Source organism: Tursiops truncatus, chromosome X (assembly GCF_011762595.2).
Source record: "Tursiops truncatus isolate mTurTru1 chromosome X, mTurTru1.mat.Y, whole genome shotgun sequence".
Taxonomy (NCBI): domain Eukaryota; kingdom Metazoa; phylum Chordata; class Mammalia; order Artiodactyla; family Delphinidae; genus Tursiops; species Tursiops truncatus.
The window spans coordinates 126777544-126793085 of NC_047055.1; the positions used below are offsets into that span (position 1 = coordinate 126777544).

The 15542-nt window shown below is 46.4% G+C and overlaps 1 long non-coding RNA gene across 1 annotated transcript; it reads right to left on the bottom strand.

Annotated features, from left to right (window-relative positions):
* Positions 1-6734: 6734 nt before the first annotated feature.
* Positions 6735-8168, bottom strand: LOC117310338 (uncharacterized). The gene is made up of 2 exons (XR_004524505.2): positions 7818-8168; positions 6735-7404 (listed from the first exon to the last, which is right to left on the bottom strand). It is a non-coding gene; the product is annotated as an uncharacterized lncRNA (long non-coding RNA).
* Positions 8169-15542: the final 7374 nt, after the last annotated feature.

Below are 15542 nucleotides of genomic sequence, written 5' to 3' on the forward strand. Positions count from 1 at the left end.
TTTACTGTCTGTCTCTCCCCGTTATAATGCAAACTCCATGGAGGCAGGGAAGTTGGTCTCTGGTTTTGTTCACTGTTGTATGTCTGGTGCCTGGAGCAGTTCTCAGGACATGCAAGGACATCCTCATGTAAAACTCTGTTATGTGTAGTTTCTCTGCCACTAAGTGTAGAGAAACTTACTGCACTTTCCTTTGCAATGAGGAGATGGTCTCCTACTGTAGGCAAGGTGCCCTTTTGTAATTTATGTATTGAATTGCTGAAAAGAGAATTTTTTTGCATTTTGTACAACGCAAACCGTGCTTTATATAAAATAGTGTGCATGTATATACCCATGTGGTTGCATCTTTGTGTGTGTGTGTGTTGTGGGGCAGGGGTCCCCATCCCCTGGGCCATGGACCGGTACTGGTCCGTGTCTTGTTAGGAAACGGGCCGCACAGCAGGAGGTGAGCGGCGGGCGAGTGAGGGAAGCTCCACCTGTATTTACAGCCGCTCCCCTTCGCTCGCATTACCGCCTGAGCTCCCCCTCCCGTCAGATCAGCGGCGGCATTAGATTCTCACGGGAGCGCGAACCCCACTGTGAACCGCGCATGCGAGGCATCTAGGTGGCGCGCTCCTTGTGAGAACCTAATGCCTGGTGATCTGAGGTGGAGCTGAGACGGTGATGCTAGCGCTGGGGAGCGGCTGGAAATACACATTATCATTAGCAGAGAGGTTTGATGGCGCAGAGACCATCATAAATCAATTGCTTGCAGACTCATAGCAAAACCCTATCAGTGAGTGGCAAGTGACAGTTAAGCTGCGTCTTACGGAGTAGACTGGACACAAGCCCTCATGTCGGGTGTCACTGTCTCCCATCACCCCCCAGATGGGACCATCTAGTTGCAGGAAAACGAGCTCAGTGCTCCCACTGATTCTGCATTATGGTGAGTTGTATCATTATTTCATTATATATTACAACGTAATAATAATAGTGAAGTGCACAATGAACGTGATGTACTGGAATCATCCTGAAACCATCGCCCCCCACCCCCGACCCCTGGTCCATGGAGAAATTGTCTTCCACGAAACCGGTCCCTGGTGCCAAAAAGGTTGGGCACCGCTGGTGTGGGATGTGTATCTGGTGTGTGTATGTGTGTGTATATCTGGGGTCCGTGTGTGTGTATCTGGTGTGTGTGTATCTGGTGTGTGTGTGTGTGTAGCAGTCGTTTCTAGAAAAGGATCTAGAAACAAAATGCTGGATCCAAAGGATGTGCTCAATTATGATCAGATACTGCCCGTTGCAACCCAGAAACACTTTTATCAATTTACACCCATCAACAGAGAAGAGAAGTTTCTCACAGCCTTGTCCGCAGCAAGTGGACAGGCCAGCTTTTATAGTGTTTGGTACCTGGATTGGGTTAAAGAAGTCATATCTCAGTATTTTCAGTCCACATTTATGAGTGAGGTTTTGCACATAGCCACATGTCTTGGACTTCCACATTTCTTTTTTTCTGAATTGCCTGTCCTTTGCTTAATTTTTAGCAAATCATTCTAAATCACCCTTCACCGTTTCTTCAACCTCTGACCTCAGCAAATAATCCCATTGAAAGGGGTTTTCTTATTATTTTAGGCTGGTAAGGCCACATGAAACTTGTATTCATTTTATTAGCGCCCACTGTATACTTTGTTTTACCATCGGTGTGTAGTGTTTGCGTATACATTAGCAGATGTAGATCTGCAATGTTTCTCTAACATCTGAAAGTAAATTAACAGGGTTTTTTGGTTTTGTTGGGTTTTTTTTTGCGGTACGCGGGCCTCTCACTGCTGTGGCCTCTCCCGCTGCGGAGCACAGGCTCCGGACGCGCAGGCTCAGTGGCCATGGCTCACGGGCCTAGCCGCTCCGCGGCATGTGGGATCTTCCCGGACCGGGGCACGAACCCGCGTCCCCTGCCTCGGCAGGCGGACTCTCAACCGCTGCGCCACGAGGGAAGCCCTAACGGGTTTTGAAGCCTGTGATTGTTCTTCTGGCCAGTTGTTCTGAACATTAGGGGGTTGCAGCCTATTCTGCTTCTGCACTGAGAATATTCCTATTCTCAAATTTATTCTGCTTTCTGTTTAACCGAAAGCTGCCGGTGGAAGGCAGTTGTCTCCTATATTTGCACCTAGGCTCCTGGGTCTTTTCGTTTGCTTTAAGCACCATGTAGTAGCTCAGAATATACCTTTCTGGATTTTCACTCCACATCTGTTTTCCCGTCAATCCCCACCATCATCGGTATCCTGATCACACTTAGAAAACCGTTTAGTGGCTTTGCCAGGCGTAATGAATCCCATATATAGCCTGCTGCTCTAATCCCTTGAGACCAAGAACACAGAACTCAGCTGTCGTCGTGTTACCGAACTCGGGTCTCGCTGCTCGCCACTCTCAAGCCAATACTCGAGAGGCAGGCATTGGTAGAAAGGAAAGTGTGCTTTATCCCGGATGGTGGCAACTGGGGGGAGAAGGTGGACTCGTGTCTAAAAGGCACCTCTCCCCTGCTGATCAGTGGACGGGAGCTTTCAAAGGGGAGTTTCAGGCTTCCCTGGTGGCGCAGTGGTTGAGAGTCCACCTGCCGACGCAGGGGATGCGGGTTCGTGCCCCGGTCCGGGAAGATCCCACATGCCGCGGAGCGGCTGGGCCCGTGAGCCGTGGCCGCTGAGCCTGCGCGTCCGGAGCCTGTGCTCCGCAACGGGAGAGGCCACAGCAGTGAGAGGCCTGCGTACCGCAAAAAAAAAAAAAAGGGAGTGTCAAGGCGGAGGGACGGGGCTACATGCAGAAACAGCACAGTCAGCTGTTATCGTCGTCTTGAAATTTGTCATGGGATGGTCTGATCTGTATCCTCTTGATTGTTTTCAGTACGGTTGGTCTTCACTTCCGAGGTCAGTTGGTTCCCATTTCCTTGAGGCCAGTTCTCAGAATGGTGGCAGCTTATGACATGGCTACAGCCCGGTCACCGTGCAGTTCACTTCTTCCACCTGGCGGGGTCTTCAGTATCTGCAGAGCAGCTCACAGGACGTGGCTCAGAATACGATCGAGAGTCCCTGAGGAGGGACTAAGCGTCCTTGACTTTGTGTAATGGCTCAACTGTTATTATTTGGTTTTGTTTGACTGCTTTCCTTTGCTTCTGCATTTTCTCACTTCTCTGGTTAAAGTTATTCTCTGGCTAAAGTTTTTCTACAGAAAAGAGGCAGGTGGAGGACATTGGGTGGGGGAGTGTCTGTCCTGAGAAGGCCACGTAGGGTCTTGCTCCGTGTCAGCGCCGCAGAGGCTTAGAAGGTCTTAGGTGGTGGTGTGCTTTGTAAACCGGTTCTCCCGGGGGAAATAAGGCCCTGACGCGTGGCTTCTCCCGACGTCCATGGTGTCAGTACTTAATCCCGCCGTGACTGATTTCAAGCTTCTGACGGTGGAAGAGCTGGCTCACAGAGTTCTTCAGAATTTAAGTCCCCTTCTCAGAGCTGGAAGAAGCCAGCTCTTACTGTCCGGGTGGTGGCAACTGGGGGGGAAGGTGGACTTCCCAGAGCTGGAAGAAGCCAGCTCTTACTGTCTCCGGCACAAGTGCTCCAAGAAGGAGGCGTCCTGGATTGGCTTCGAGTCTCTGGAGGGAAGAGGAACCTCCATCCACACTTGTCTTCCTCTGCTTGTCCTCCTGGTGGGTCGGGGAGCTCCTGAGGCCCCACGTAGGGTCTGCCTGCTCCCCCCATGGAGGAGATGTCCTACCTGCTGGCCGGCAGAGCCAGTCTGCACCTTCCCCCCCGGTGCAGGAGCCCCAGGGCTGGGGCAGAAATGTGGCTTTCCCACCCTTTCTTTCTCTTTCTACCTCTAGGATTTTAATTTGAACCATGAACACACGAATGGGAAATAGAAAAACGCCTCACTCTTCATCTCTCCTCCTCCAAACTTCCTGCTTACCTACATGTTAAATTCTGAAACAGCTTGGCAAATTGGCCTTCAGAAAATATTCTTCCTGTTTCTACTCATTCAATCATTTTAAAAAAATACTTTTCTTCAGATCTTTACTGCCGTGTACTTTAAAGTTACTTCTAAGGGTTTTTTTGCTAGCTACATAGGTAAAATCTATTTCAGCTTGATATGCATCTAAAAATTTTTGTCTGTGTTTTTGTTTTGTTTTGTTTTGTTTTTGGCGGTACGCGGGCCTCTCACCATTGTGGCCCCTCCTGTTGCGGAGCACAGGCTCCAGATGCGCAGGCTCAGCGGCCATGGCTTACGGGCCCAGCCGCTGCGCGGCATGTGGGATCTTCCCGGACCGGGGCACGAACCCGTGTCCCCTGCATCGGCAGGCGGACTCTCAACCACTGCGCCACCAGGGAAGCCCTAAAAATGTTTTTTGTTGGGTGAACTCTTTGGTTTTCTTTTTTCAATTTTTATTTTTTATACCATTTTTAATGGTTACACCCATTTGCAGTTATTACAGAATCTTGGCTGTATTCCCTGTGCTGTACCATACATCCTTGTGGCTGATTTACTTTATACCTACTAGTTTGTACCTCTTAATCCCCTCCTTCTATCTTGCCCCTCCCCACTTCCCTCTCCCTGCTGGGAACCGCTAGTTTGTTCTCTATATCTGCGAGTCTGTTTCTTTTTTGTTATATTCACTAGTTTCTTGTATTTTTTTAGATTCCACGTGTAAGGGGTGCCATACAGAATTTCCCTTTGTCTGACTTATCTCCCCAAGCACAGTGCCCTCCAAGTCAGTGCTGTGCAGTTTTAAATGAACCAAGTTGACCATCTGTTATATGTTATTTTCTTCATGTTGCTTTGAAATGGGTGAGATAACTTATACCATCTGCCCCTTCCATCGGTTATCTTTTCCTAATAATTTATATATGCAAAACATACGATAAAGTGGGAATTCCATGTGGTTTGAGTTTTCTTGCCATGGGCGTACATAACTTATGTTAGAGAATGGCAACACACATTTCTGTGTGCTGGAATTACCAGATAGTTTGGGTTCTTCGAGTCTTTTGTATTAAAGTACTAAGGAATAAACTAACAACCAAAGCAAGAAAAAAGTGGCCTGAGACAGAATCATAAAATTAGGGCGAGATTTGAAGATAAACCAGAGTACAGCCAATGTACAGAATGAGCTTCAGGAGTTTAAAAAAAAAAAAAAAAGCTGTGGAAGGCCTGTGTTTTGGGTCAAGGGAAGATTTCTAAGATATATTGGTACGTGGAAAAGTGAATTCAGAATTCGCTCAGGCGAATCCGTTGTGTTTCGTTTGGGGGGTGAAAATGATGCATCTCGGGAAAGTACACGTTTTTCAGCATGTTCCTATGTTTATGGACCCAGATCCATAGAAAAGGTCTAGAAAGATACACATCAAACAGATAACAGCTGAGGGACATGGAGGGAGATTGTAAAGAACAACTTTGGATTTATTCCCTTTTATTCCTCCATGGTTTGAGTTTTGAAACCAAGCCCCGAATTAAATATGACTGGCAGAATTGAAACGACCGTAGCGTTCGAAGTGCCCGAGGTTTCACATCTGTTTTTATCCGGTGGCTCCCTTTGTCTTGGCGTGTCGGATTCCAACGTGCAGCTCTGCCCGTGCGCGGCCATCTGGGTAGGTAGCTTTCTTGGGAGCACCTTTCGATGAAGCCTCTCTTCGCCTTGAAACACCTCCCCTGCCTTTTGCCCCTCCCTTATCACCATCATGCCAGGCGGTCTCCAGCTTGGGTGGAGGGATCTTGCAGACTTTTTACAGGAAGATATCACACCTGCTCTTTAGCTGTGTGGCCCCCGCCTGGTGCTGTGAACCCCTGTGCGTTCTAAAAATACCCTGTGCGTTCACGTTGATGGTTTGTTTGTTTGATGTCAGCAGAGTTTAGATGGAATACCTACTTTTTTTTACGGCCCTGTCTTCGTCACTGGCGAGAGGCACACGTGTTAAGCATTATAATCATGCAGGCGCAGGGGAATTGTTGAGGAAAAGGATAAATTACAATCCTTAAACATAGGCATAGGACTCCTCTTAAATCAGAATCATTGGAAAATGACTGTTATTAAACATCTCAGTCCAAATAATTACAGATTCCGAGCAACAGTATAAAGTTTGTAACATTTTGCTCTATAACCAGCTCATTACAGATGATCAGGGGTGATTCCATCCTGATTTTGGCTCATGAAAAGGGAGAATGCTTATTATTATGATTATTATCGGTTTTTACGATATCTTTTTTTATAGGGCTATCAGATCTGAGGTCTGTTCATTATTTCATAAATGCCTCGTGCCAGATCGTTGTAGGATCTATTTTGGGGTTATAATGTGGTGTCTGTGGCATCTGACAAACTCATGTTTTAATTTATTTCAGAAACTTCTGGGACTTGAAGGCAATGTGTATTTGTAAAACACATTTTGATTCCATCCTAAGTATGCACTCATGTGTTTAAAAGATGTGTTCTTTTCACAGTGGTTGGGCCAGCCAACAGAGATTTGAGTTAAGAATTGACATGGGTTTGGGCTGGAGCGGATCCTAAATTCCATCCTTCCTGCAAATGAGGGGAACACACTGTTCAGGTGTCAAAAACCAAAAAACATGAGATCACACTGTGAGCTACTCTTTCTGGAGAAATGGGCTGAAATGTAAGACTCTCAGTATTTAATTGGGCCACAGTGTCTCTCGTTAGGGAAGTAGATAGTAAAGCCTTAACTTTTAAGCCGAACCCAGCTGAGCAATTTAACGGTTAATAGACAATGAACACAAATTCAAAAGAGTATTTACCAGCGAAAGGAATAGGCAAACCCTTCCACGATTGCATTTCTCATCTCTCATTAGGTAAAAGACCTTCCTAACTGAAATTCTCTTCTGCCCTATTCATTGAAAAACAATGGATACCAGAGAATAAAGACCAAACATCAATCACAGAGACCAGAACCATAATTATTAAAACAACAAAACACTGTACTGTATGTGTAGTTCACAGACAGGGCTGGTCCGAAGAGGTCTCTGTAGTTAATTTTTAAAGTATTAGCCATGACCAGGAACGGACACTCCCAGGCTGCTAGGACGACTTGTAAATAAGGAATTTCAGCATCACCAGTACATCCTATAATTATTTATAATGGCGGCGGAATGTTGGTATTTCCGGTGCCTTTGGGGATCCAGAAAAGACAAGAGTCATATTTCTTCCATTAGAGATTGTGTGGTCACTAATGTCGCGCAGGGCACGCACGTACCCACCGCCTTGCCCGTGCTGTTATCCGAGAATGTAAAGCAGGAACCGAAGCCTCATTTCTCCTGTTTTATTCGAAAACGTGCCGCGTCCTCATCGGATCCAGTTCTGGAAAGCTCGCCCTTCGAATGCCAGAACCAATTTTCACCATTCTGGGGTGAGAACCTTATCAGATGTATCGCTTCCATTTCATCGATCTGCCACAGACGGAAACAAAGTAATTTAACGTGTCCGGACCGAAGGAGAGAAGTCAGAACCCACGAAGTAGCTCTGTTTTCTCTTGTCCCATGTCAGGCTGGCTTCGGGCCACTTTTATGCCTCAAATACTCCTCCGCTGTGAGTGGGTAGCCACGGCCTCCGAGCTCGGGGGGGGGGCGGGGGGGGGCGGGCAAGGCATTTTCTAAATTCCTTATTCTTGCGTCACAGCCCCCTGCCCCAACCAGGAACCTCTCGGGTAGGGACTGTTATCCGACTGGCGTTTATGTCTAGCTTAGGTCGCCAAGCTGGCTGCAGTCCACAGCCTCAGCAGTGCCCACACTCCCAGCGAGGTTCTTTTCGCCTGTTTGCAGCATCCCCGGTAACCAGCGCCCGCTCTGGAAAGGGCACAAACCTTTATCCAGTCGCAGAGAATGAAGGTGACGCCCCCAAAGCGTGAGGATGGGACCCGGTCGGCTGTTAACCTTGGGTCTGAGTCCAGCACCCGTTTCTCTTTCCGCGGTAGAACAACTCGATATTCTGAGCCTGCTGTTGTCTGGGACCCGCGTAGACAAGCTTGCGAAGAGGTTGCTGGTGGATTGGGGGGCGGGGGGCGGAGCCGTGGACATCTTGGGAAGGAAGGTATCAGGAATGCAGGGCAGGATTTCCGTACGCATCGGGACAGCCCGTGGACGGCCTCGAAAGATTTATTATTGCCCATCGTCTCCTGTCTCAGGGAGTTTAAACGGCTGCAGGTTGTACTCCACGCTCAGATGGTCATTGGTTTAGTTACAGGTGATTGGCGTGAACGTTGAAAGCTGCGGGTGACCCCCCCCCCCCATCCACGCCCCGAGCAAATTATCGCTGCTAGAAAGTAAAAGATAGTTAATGCAGCATCCTGGCTGACTTGCAAAAGTAGCTTTGGAAGGACCAGGATTAACTATTTCCTCAAGACCAAAATGATATTATTATAGTACCATCTGCTATGCACATCCCACCGCCCCCAGAAAGGGCTTGTAAAGGCAGGGTAGCCCAATAAAATACAGGAAGCCCAGTTACATTTGAAGTTGGGGTAAATGCTGAATGATTTTTTAAAGCATGAGCATGTCCCCAATTAACGTACGTACTTAAAAAAACTATTCATTATTTGCCCCAGCTTCAAATGTAGCTGGTAAATAGATGAGTGGTAACTGTTAAGTGTGTCCAACGCAATATTTGGGACATCCTTATACTTGCGGGCGTCCTGTAATTTGGTTTGCTAAAGCAGCAGCCGTCCATAAAGGGCACTGTTGCAAATTGTTTGTGACAGAGGGATAATCATCTAGTGATCCCCAGATGCTTTCACTCAGAAAGAAGTCTAAATAGGGTCGACTTAAAGAAAACAAACCTTAACAAATAAGAGAACAAGGGAGAGGCTTCACGAAAGGGAGAGGCTTGGCAGAAAAAGAAACGATCGTCTAAAACAGCTTGAAGAATGACACCGTCCGTCAGTCCGCCCAGGATGCCGTCGTGGTTCTTTGCTAAGAACGTCATCCTCTTCTTCGGGTTGGCATTCATCCCGGTTGGCAACGCTGTGAACCTTGGAGAGAAAAAATATATTGGGCTTCGGTTTGTGTCTGAGCTGACCGTCTACCCATGAGACACCCTAAGTGAAATCAGCATTATGCAAAATAACTCCCAGATGATACATCTGGGCGATTGTAACAGTTTTATAACTATTCCTATCAACTTAGATTCTCCCATCTCCCCTTGCCATTGCAGTGGCTTTAACTGTTATTTCGTGTGGAAAAATAAACACGACATTCTTCTTTCTGCTGCCTTTAAGGCTTTATAATAATAAGTAAACAGTTACTTCCTGGCCGCCTAATATTTATACAGGTGGAGCTTGTTTCTCTGGGCAGAGGAAAACATTTTGAAAGAATGCATACAGCGGCTTTCTGTCTTCTGTGACATTTTATTTTCATGAAACAATGACCTAGAAAGCAAAAGTCCACATGTAATCCAAGTGCTTTAACGTTTTTCCTTGAAACCAGAAGCTAGCGCAGTGGCTACCAACACAGTGGATACGCACTAGGCACTGGCTCCTGATTCACGTAGGACACCCGGGTGAAGTGTGCTTTGCAGACAAAATCGTTACAACGGATTAAAATGTGTGTATCCACGGGACTTCGGGGACAGCCAGATTTTCCTCGAGATTCTAGAAAAGAGAGAAGGCAAGCCATAGTACGCGTCTTCCCACTGTCGCGTGCTTTCCTGCTCTTAAAAAAAGATGGAAAGGAGATGAATATTGGTGTGACGTATTCAGGGTCCAGTTGGCGGGATGATGGTGGTTCACAGACTTCCAAAATTCATCGGATGGACAGACGAAGTGTCAGGTGAATGGGCTAAGGGGGCATTTGGGTCACCACTGAGAGAACTTGCCTTTATGGGTTCGGGACATTGGAACCTTGCGTCCAGGGCACGGCTCCGTGTTCATACAAAGTCCTCCCAGCTGACCATCCCCTGTGGCGGTTTTGTGTAGACACGGATGCACTGAAATACCACGTCGGGGACTATAGCGGATTGCGTGGCTCTTAGAGAGATCCCCTACCGCAGGGACATCTGGAGCTCATGGCTGGAACACACACACGTGGTTTTAATTGATGGAAAGGAAGCTTGAACCATGGCAATGGGATCAGTCCTCCTTTTGGTTACCTTAGATTCTTGCTATTTCAGGACCAGAGGACACCGGGTTTTCGAGGATTTATATTACGGTACTTTATTTGCAGGGGGAGCCGTGAGCCCAGAAAAGATGCACGTTTTTAGGAAGCCAAGGAGGAAAGACAGAGAAAGATGGACAGAAGCCATGAGTCCCACAGAGGAGCAGGTGGGGAGGTTGCCCCTGCCCTAGTTTAGTGAACCCCACCTTTTCCTTTTCGTTCCTTTTCTGGTCTGAGACGATGCCATCGTGACCATCGGTACCCAACATATATGCCACAGAAAACCTCTGTTGCGGGAGGAAGGTAATAATAATATTACGTCTCTACCCTTTTTGGAAACACGTTGTGTAAGAGAGATGGCGCAGCGTAAGTTCATATATGGGTGGAAGAGATGCTATAGTTTCCAAATGATTGAAAAAACGAATGAAAGGTTTAATTACAATGTTAGCAACCGTGCATATATTGTATGTTTCATCGTGTGTGTGTGTGTGTGTGGGGGGTGATTCCACAGTACAGAATAGTATGAAACGCTCGCCTGTGTGAGACGACCACCACTGGGGGCCAGCAGGATACTGAGTTTCTGTAGCTGCCCTTGTGAAGAGCGTCTGGCCAGACGTTAGATGCTCACTGAGTACGTGGACATCTCATGACCCAGCCCTATCCGTTGTAGGTGTAAATCCCAGAGGAATTCTTACAGAAGTGTGTAAGGTGACGCCTCGCGGGTATTTCCTGTGGTGTAGGGCATTCCAGGCTGTCCTAGGTGGTCATCACCCCGTGAAGCTCGTAAAACACGGTAGACGCATGCTACAGACAGATACACCTTACCATAGTTGGAGTTTCAGCTACAGGATGAGGTCTTAAAAGCATTTTTTTTTAGACATCTTTATTGGAGTATAATTGCTCTACAATGGTGTGTTAGTTTCTGCTGTATAACAAAGTGAATCGGCTATACGTATACATATGTTCCCATATCCCCTCCCTCTTGCATCTCCCTCCCTCCCACCCTTCCTATCCCACCCCTCTAGGTGGTCACAAAGCACCGAGCTGATCTCCCTGTGCCATGCGGCTGCTTCCCACTAGCTATCTATTTTACATTTGGGAGTGTATATATGTCCATGCCACTCTCTCACTTCGTCCCAGCTTACCCTTCCCCCTCCCCGTGTCCTCAAGTCCATTCTCTACGTCTGCATCTTTATTCCTGTCCTGCCCCTAGGTTCTTGAGAACCTTTTTTTTTTTTTAGATTCCATATTTATGTGTTAGCATAATAGCATTCTGCTATTTTTAAGTCGATTCCACACTGTGCCCAAGATAAGGCAAGGCTGAATCATTGTTCGTCTCTTGAACTTATCTACAAAACAGAAATAGAGTCACAGACGTAGAAAACAAACTTATGGTTACTGTGGGTAAGGGCGGGGGAGGGATAAACGGGGAGATTGGGACTGACACATACACACTACTATATATAGAATAGATAACTAATAAGGACCTACTGTACAGCACAGGGAACTCTACTCAATACTCTGTAATGGCCTATATGGGAAAAGAATCTTTAAAAAAAGTGGATATATATGTATAACTGATTCACTTTGCTGTACCGCAGAAATTAACAGAATTGTAGATCAACTGTACTGCAATAAAAAATTTCTTAAAAAGAGAAAAAAATAATTATTTGTCTCTAAATTTGGCTTAGAAAAGACTAATTTTCTTGTTAACAGCAGGCAAACAAAAACCCAGCCAGATATTCCACTTCATCCTTGCACTCGAGAAAATGCAGCACGTTCTTGATGAGATCCTTCTGGGCGAAAAGTTGCTGATGTGAACAAAAGCAAGGGGGGCAGGGGAGGGTGGATTACCTCAAGTAAGACATTTGCTAAAGAAAGAGTAAAATCAAAAGTCTTTTTTTTTTTTTGAAAGAGTATTCTTTTCTCAAAATTGATCCCATGTTAATGTAATTTTTCGTGTCCAACGGGGCGATGTGTGTGGGCTGGGACCTGAAACATAAAGACTGGGTCCCTAAACTTGAGAAAATGAGCTGCAGGGAGGGAGCCCGAGGAAAATGATGACACCCGGGGAAATGCCGTTGATGCCTTTAACCGCAAACAGCTGTCCTTTGCAGACCACTGGGCGGTGGTCATCAGTTTGCAAATGTTAGGTGTGGTTGGTCCAGAAAAAAGGCATCGTGCTGACTTCATTATAAACTATTCTTGGGAAAAGGCAAAGGCCATATGGAGCTAGAAAGACCCAGTATCTGACACAGATTGCAGACATCTCTCCGCCTTCGCTTTGTGGTGTTTGCAGCGATTGTACCGATATTTTCCAAAGGACGGCTTGAGTCCCACCATCTGTTTCCCCATCAGCTGCAACATCCGGGCGTGAATCCCACAGGCGTCTTCATCTGATGCTCAAGGAGGCTCCACATTGCACAGAAAACCCGAGTTGATCCTCGTCTCTGGAAAATGTGGATCCCCTTCTGCAGAGAGAAACACGCGTGGCTAGACAGCATCCCCTAAAAGATTTCAAGGGGCAGATTGCCCCCTTATCGGTCCGATAACCCCCTTATCGGTCATGCTGGAGATATTCACAGCGCATTTCTCACTGCTTTCGAGAAGGTAACATTTGCTGAAGACTTTGACATATTAAAAATGTATTTAAGGGGCTTCCCTGGTGGCGCAGTGGTTGAGAGTCCGCCTGCCGATGCAGGGGACACGGGTTCGCGCCCCGGCCCGGGAGGATCCCACATGCCGCGGAGCGGCTGGGCCCGTGAGCCATGGCCGCTGAGCCTGCGCGTCCGGAGCCTGTGCTCCTCAACGGGAGAGGCCACAACAGTGAGAGGCCCGCGTACCGCAGGGAAAAAAAAATGTATTTAAGAAGCTGATATAAATTGCGCTTTGCCTCATCTCTAGAGTGTGTGCGTTTGGGACTGACTGTCACACAATCTGCACCAACAGATGTGTAGGGTATGGGTTTCAAAAAGGAGAACGGACTCGAACAGGGTTGTATGTGGGCATCAGATTTCCTTGGAATATTATTGTTTTCCTTCCACATCATCTCTCTCTTGATAGCACAAGGTTAATATATGATGTATTAAACCCCTCAGCTGGAATGCTTGAGATATGACCCTCTGAGTCTCATCCCCCGAGGCCGGTGGAAACCAGAAGTCCAGCTCAGCCACAGGGAACACACACGGCCCTTTCCTTAGCCCACAGAGCACGCCACGCCCAACACAGGAAGGGCAGCCTGCATTTTCTGCTATGGGTCCATCAACTTCTCGAGCCACAGGGCTGGAGGACCATTCAGCCAACGTGTGGCCAAGAATCTTGCAAGGTTCTCTAGCAGCTTTCACTAAAATCAGCGTGGGCGTGAGCTGTGAATCCCTCATTGGAGATTGGCTTTGCCCTAAAATCGTAACATCGAATATATTTGCATCACTTTATAGGATCAGAAAGAATCTCCAGCTGAGGAATCTCTCCCTTAATTCTGTGCAGGCATGTAGGCATGAATGCTCCCATGCTTCGAACATCAGGCATCATAATGGTGATGTGGACCTAAAACTTCCTCTGGGGACTTGGATGTGCTGTAACCTCCTTCCTCCTTCACGTGACATCTCATGCATCAGGGACGATCCCGTTAACGGTCAAAACACAAGACCAAAAAAACCCACCTGCAGTACGTTAACATCTGGAGTGGAATTAAAATTAAAATACTTTTTTTTTTAAACATCTTTATTGGAGTATAATTGCTTTACAGTGGTGTGTTAGTTTCTGCTTTATAACAAAGTGAATCAGCTATACATATACATATGTTCCCACATATTCAGTGTGAGAAACAGTGGAAAGAGTTTCATCTCTCAGAAGTTCACATGATCAAGACAAGGTTTCCGTCCAGATGTGTCAGTCGCTTCTGGTTTCAACAGAATCGAGTATGTACCTCTTGGTTTCAGTGACAAAGCCTTCGAAAATGGGTCCCTTCCTACACGTAGTATTAGTAGTATCATTATTATTGACTTATTTTTTCTTTTAAAATTATTTTTAAATTTTTTATTATTTTTCAGTGGAAGTATAGTTGGTGTACAATGTAGTGATTCACAATTTTTAAAGGTTATACTTCACTTGTAGTTATTAGAAAACATTGGCTATATCTCCTGTGCTGTACGATGTATCCTTGTGGCTTACGTATTTTATACGTAGTAGTTTGTATCTCTTAATCCCCTTCCCCTATCTTGCCCCTCCCCCCTTCCCTCTCCCCACTGGTAACCACTAATTTGTTCTCTCTCTGTGAGTCTGCTTCTCTTTTGTTATATTCACTAGTTTGTTTTATTTTTTAGATTCTGTCTGACTTATTTCACTTAGCATAATGCCCTCCACATCCATGCATGTTGCTGTAAATGTCATTATTTCATTCTTTGTTTATGGTTGAGTACTATTCCATTGTATATATACACCACATCTTTATCCATTCGTCATTATTGACTTATTATTCCAGTAACCAGCCCTCCATGACACCTGAATTCGATGTTTTTGCCTTTCTGTGCACATGCTTCATTCCTTGCTTTGTTCCCATGAGTTTCCTCAGAGTACTGATTCTCCGTGTCTTGTGTGCGAATAAAATCTATTTTTCAACACCGGGTACAAATGGGTCTTCCTCCATAGACCCTTCTTGGGTTCCTAGGAAGCTCTCTCCTTTTCCCGTCATGCGTGGTTTATATAGCTTGTACCCAGGTATCACCTGCCAACTTCTAGTACCTTATTCCCCAGTGGACTGTGAATCCCAAAGGTACCTGAATATTGGGACAAACATTCCACCAGCTGAAGCCATTGAAGACATAACTCATCCCTAAGAACAGTCATTCTTCTGGACACGTGGGGTCCAGATGCAGCACCTTGAACTTCCGTTTTTAAAACTTGCTTTCATGGCAGAGATGAACGTTCAGACGGTTGAAACGTAGGGGGAGCCTGTTTGTCACCAACAGTGTGGGTTCAACCATGTAGAGAGGCGATTTGATCCATTACGTGTCCCGCCCAAGCCATGAGAACGGCAGAGCGGCCGCTGGATTCCTCCTCTGCCCTGTTGGGGCCCTTTCCCTGACAGCCCCAGACAAGCCTCCTATCAAGAAGAACCACTCTCTGTATTGACAAAACATACAATACCCCTTCTCCTTTCTCTTTCAAGAGCTTTCTGGCTTTTGTGTTAGGTTTAGTTGTGGGATTTTTCTCCTTTTTTTGTGGCATCATGAATCTCAGGGTCCAGAAAAAGTGGACTAAAATCTAGACCAGACTCTGTGTGCATCTTCTGTATCTTGAGCAAAATCGAATTCTTCATGGGGAACCACGCTGCCTTCGTGTTCAGGACCGTCGTGAATTGAATAGAGTTGGCGCGATGAGCTGTCACATCTTAATGGAAAAACCACAAGACGTAATCGACTACCTTTGGGTTTTCCTGC